Consider the following 5,353-nt stretch of genomic DNA (forward strand, 5'->3'; position numbering starts at 1 on the left):
ATAGTGTGTCGTTTTAGACTATCATTGTAAAACCGTCAATGATCTCAGTGCCAGACAGTTTCACCATGTCAATGTTTGAGTATAGGTTTTTTTGGCTGACCAACACATTTTTTGTTTTGATTTGTTTGTATGTAATAGAGACAGTGAATTAAAGAGAATAGCATTTATAAAACAATTTTTTTTTATTGATGAAGCCATAACTGCCTTCCACAGTAACACAGAAGAAGTGTCCCATCATAAACACAAATATAAAATTTACATGCATAACACAAAAAGTTTTTGTAACATAGTCACAAAAATATAGTTCTGTTAAAAAGTCAACATCGACGGATAGGGACCAACATATAAAAGTAGAATTTTGTAGACGGAAATGTAAAAGAGATTTAGATTGAAAATACACACATGTCAACGACAATCACTAAGAAGTTATCAGCAGATGAAAAAAACTTGCTTCGTCACATGTTTATGGACCTTCACCAGCAGATGAAAACAACTTGTTTCCCTCATCTCATCATCAAACCGGATCCTTTAGCACCAGGTGAAAACCCCTTTCTTTGTCACATATTACCACCGTACCTTCACATTGTATTACAGAACGTTTCAGCCAATCATGCGGCATGTCAAAGTTATATTTCCTACAGAAGAATAAAATAAAAAATTTATGAATGGATTGATCAACTTCAAGCGTTGCACTATGCGCAACATGGTCGCTTTTGAAGAATGTCATCCCTGTCTGATCACTCTGCAGAGTTTGGCTCCTCTGATGAACTTGTGTGTCATGTATGTTTATATGAACTACCTATGTTAGGGATTACTTACTTTCTAGAATTCGTAACTTATGCTGCTCAGAATGGCCTGTTCGTCTAAACGTTGGTAATCCGCTCTGGTTGCTGCTGTCGTCGTCTGTATCTGATAGCGTTGCTTTGCCTCCTGTTAAAAGAAGTACAATAATATATTTAAAAAAACATAATTTCCAATTATTGTACGTTTAGGGTAGTCCCCTCGCTCCCGCACCTGTTCAAAGTATCTATGCTCCTCGAATACACTCCTCACGGTTGTGTTTTCACTGGCGCGCTCCCTCTCCTCCTGGTAAACTGCTGATCAAAAAGTCACACACATTGTGTGATTAGATAAAGTGATGTACAAATAGCTGCCACACTCGAAATGCTGCCACACTCAAAATGCTGCCACACTCTAAATGCTGCCACACTCAAAATGCTGCCACACTCAAAATGCTGCCACACTCAAAATGCTGCCACACTCAAAATGCTGCCACTCTGGAAATGCTGCCACTCTGGAACTGCTGACACTATGGAAATGCTGCCACTCTGGAAATGCTGCCACTCTGGAAATGCTGCCACTCTCACAAGGTACACGCTGCCACAAGGTATACGCTGCCACAAGGTATACGCTGCCACAAGGTATACGCTGACACAAGGTATACGCTGCCACAACGTATACGCTGCCACAAGGGATACGCTGCCACAAGGTATACGCTGCCACAAGGTATACGCTGCCACAACGTATACGCTGCCACAAGGTATACGCTGCCACAAGGTATACGCTGCCACAACGTATACGCTGCCACAACCTATACGCTGCCACAAGGTATACGCTGCCACAAGGTATACGCTGCCACAAGGTATACGCTGCCACAACGTATACGCTGCCACAAGGTATACGCTGCCACAAGGTATACGCTGCCACAACGTATACGCTGCCACAAGGTATAAGCTGAGCCAACCTATACGCTGCCACAAGGTATACGCTGCCACAAGGTATACGCTGCCACAAGGTATACGCTGCCACAAGGTATACGCTGCCACAAGGTAAACGCTGCCACAAGGTAAACGCTGCCACAAGGTATACGCTGCCACAAGGTATACGCTGCCACAAGGTATACGCTGCCACAAGGTATACGCTGCCACAACGTATACGCTGCCACAAGGTATACGCTGCCACAAGGTATACGCTGCCACAACGTATACGCTGCCACAACCTATACGCTGCCACAAGGTATACGCTGCCACAAGGTATACGCTGCCACAAGGTATACGCTGCCACAACGTATACGCTGCCACAAGGTATACGCTGCCACAAGGTATACGCTGCCACAAGGTATACGCTGCCACAAGGTATACGCTGCCACAAGGTATACGCTGCCACAAGGTATACGCTGCCACAACGTATACGCTGCCACAAGGTATAAGCTGAGCCAACCTATACGCTGCCACAAGGTATACGCTGCCACAAGGTAAACGCTGCCACAAGGTATACGCTGCCACAAGGTATAAGCTGAGCCAACCTATACGCTGCCACAAGGTATACGCTGCCACAAGGTAAACGCTGCCACAAGGTATACGCTGCCACAAGGTAAACGCTGCCACAAGGTATACGCTGCCACAACGTATACGCTGCCACAAGGTATACGCTGCCACAACGTATACGCTGCCACAAGGTATAAGCTGAGCCAACCTATACGCTGCCACAAGGTATACGCTGCCACAAGGTATACGCTGCCACAAGGTATACGCTGCCACAACGTATACGCTGCCACAAGGTATAAGCTGAGCCAACCTATACGCTGCCACAAGGTATACGCTGCCACAAGGTATACGCTGCCACAAGGTATACGCTGCCACAAGGTATACGCTGCCACAAGGTAAACGCTGCCACAAGGTAAACGCTGCCACAAGGTATACGCTGCCACAAGGTATACGCTGCCACAAGGTATACGCTGCCACAAGGTATACGCTGCCACAACGTATACGCTGCCACAAGGTATACGCTGCCACAACGTATACGCTGCCACAAGGTATAAGCTGAGCCAACCTATACGCTGCCACAAGGTATACGCTGCCACAAGGTATACGCTGCCACAAGGTATACGCTGCCACAACGTATACGCTGCCACAAGGTATAAGCTGAGCCAACCTATACGCTGCCACAAGGTATACGCTGCCACAAGGTATACGCTGCCACAAGGTATACGCTGCCACAAGGTATACGCTGCCACAAGGTAAACGCTGCCACAAGGTAAACGCTGCCACAAGGTATACGCTGCCACAAGGTATACGCTGCCACAAGGTATACGCTGCCACAAGGTATACGCTGCCACAACGTATACGCTGCCACAAGGTATACGCTGCCACAAGGTATACGCTGCCACAACGTATACGCTGCCACAACCTATACGCTGCCACAAGGTATACGCTGCCACAAGGTATACGCTGCCACAAGGTATACGCTGCCACAACGTATACGCTGCCACAAGGTATACGCTGCCACAAGGTATACGCTGCCACAAGGTATACGCTGCCACAAGGTATACGCTGCCACAACGTATACGCTGCCACAAGGTATAAGCTGAGCCAACCTATACGCTGCCACAAGGTATACGCTGCCACAAGGTATACGCTGCCACAAGGTATACGCTGCCACAAGGTATACGCTGCCACAACGTATACGCTGCCACAAGGTATACGCTGCCACAAGGTAAACGCTGCCACAAGGTATACGCTGCCACAAGGTATACGCTGCCACAACGTATACGCTGCCACAAGGTATACGCTGAGCCAACCTATACGCTGCCACAAGGTATACGCTGCCACAAGGTATACGCTGCCACAACGTATACGCTGCCACAAGGTATACGCTGAGCCAACCTATACGCTGCCACAAGGTATACGCTGCCACAAGGTATACGCTGCCACAACGTATACGCTGCCACAAGGTATACGCTGCCACAAGGTATACGCTGCCACAAGGTATACGCTGCCACAAGGTATACGCTGCCACAACGTATACGCTGCCACAAGGTATAAGCTGAGCCAACCTATACGCTGCCACAAGGTATACGCTGCCACAAGGTATACGCTGCCACAAGGTATACGCTGCCACAAGGTATACGCTGCCACAACGTATACGCTGCCACAAGGTATACGCTGCCACAAGGTAAACGCTGCCACAAGGTATACGCTGCCACAAGGTATACGCTGCCACAACGTATACGCTGCCACAAGGTATACGCTGAGCCAACCTATACGCTGCCACAAGGTATACGCTGCCACAAGGTATACGCTGCCACAACGTATACGCTGCCACAAGGTATACGCTGAGCCAACCTATACGCTGCCACAAGGTATACGCTGCCACAAGGTATACGCTGCCACAACGTATACGCTGCCACAAGGTATACGCTGCCACAAGGTATACGCTGCCACAACGTATACGCTGCCACAAGGTATACGCTGCCACAAGGTATACGCTGCCACAACGTATACGCTGCCACAAGGTATAAGCTGAGCCAACCTATACGCTGCCACAAGGTATACGCTGCCACAAGGTATACGCTGCCACAAGGTATACGCTGCCACAAGGTATACGCTGCCACAACGTATACGCTGAGCCAACCTATACGCTGACACAAGGTACACGCTGCCACAAGGTACACGCTGCCACAAGGTATACGCTGCCACAAGGTATACGCTACAACACTGGAAATGATGACACTCTGCTTTTGCTGCCACAGGCCTCCATGATATGCTGACACAGGCCTCCCGTATATGATGCCACAGACCTCCCCTATATGATGCCACAGGCCTCCCCTATATGATGCCACAGGCCTCCCTGATATGGCTCCATGATATGATGCCACAGGCCTCCCGTATGATGGCACAGGCTCTCCCTCTATGATGCCACAGGCCTCCCCTATATGATGCCACAGGCCTCCCATATATGATGCCACAGGCCTCCCCTATATGATGCCACAGGCCTCCCCGATATGATGGCACAGGCCTCCCGTATGATGGCACAGGCCTCCCCTATATGATGCCACAGGCCTCCCCTATATGATGGCACAGGCCTCCCCTATATGATGCCACAGGCCTCCCCTATATGATGCCACAGGCCTCCCTGATTTGATGGCACAGGCCTCCCGTATGATGCCACAGGCCTCCCTGATATGATGGCACCGGCCTCCCGTATGATGACACAGGCCTCCCTGATATGATGACACATGATGCCTATTTCGGCGTTACTTACCGCCTCGCTGTTCCCCCACGGTGGTCCTCCCAAGTCGCCTCGCTCGTCCTCCTACGTCGCCTCGCTCGTCCTCCTCCGTCGCCTCGCTCGTCCTCCACCGTCGCCTCGCTTGTCCTTCCACGTCCGATTCCCTGGTACACCTCGTCCTTCCTTGTCCTCCTCGTCCGACTCGCTGCTCCTCCTCCGTCGCCTCGCTCGTCCTTCCACGTCCGACACACTGGTCCTTCCTTGGCCGCCTCGTCCTCGAAGTGTCCCCTCGCTGGTCCTGGTCCGCCTCGATGGTCCTGGTCCGCCTCGATGTTCCTGGTCC

General features: G+C 50.3%; 1 long non-coding RNA gene across 2 annotated transcripts; it reads right to left on the reverse strand.

The window, feature by feature from the left end:
• Window positions 1–544: 544 nt before the first annotated feature.
• Window positions 545–5,147, reverse strand: LOC142739515 (uncharacterized). 2 transcript variants are annotated; one of them, XR_012880612.1, is made up of 4 exons: window positions 5,044–5,147; window positions 1,015–1,094; window positions 820–930; window positions 545–635 (listed from the first exon to the last, which is right to left on the reverse strand). It is a non-coding gene; the product is annotated as an uncharacterized LOC142739515 (long non-coding RNA). The 2 variants fall into 2 exon arrangements; XR_012880611.1 differs by having other exon boundaries at window positions 1,015–1,097.
• Window positions 5,148–5,353: the final 206 nt, after the last annotated feature.

The sequence above is a fragment of the Rhinoderma darwinii genome, chromosome 1, assembly GCF_050947455.1.
Source record: "Rhinoderma darwinii isolate aRhiDar2 chromosome 1, aRhiDar2.hap1, whole genome shotgun sequence".
Classification (NCBI taxonomy): Eukaryota; Metazoa; Chordata; class Amphibia; order Anura; family Rhinodermatidae; genus Rhinoderma; species Rhinoderma darwinii.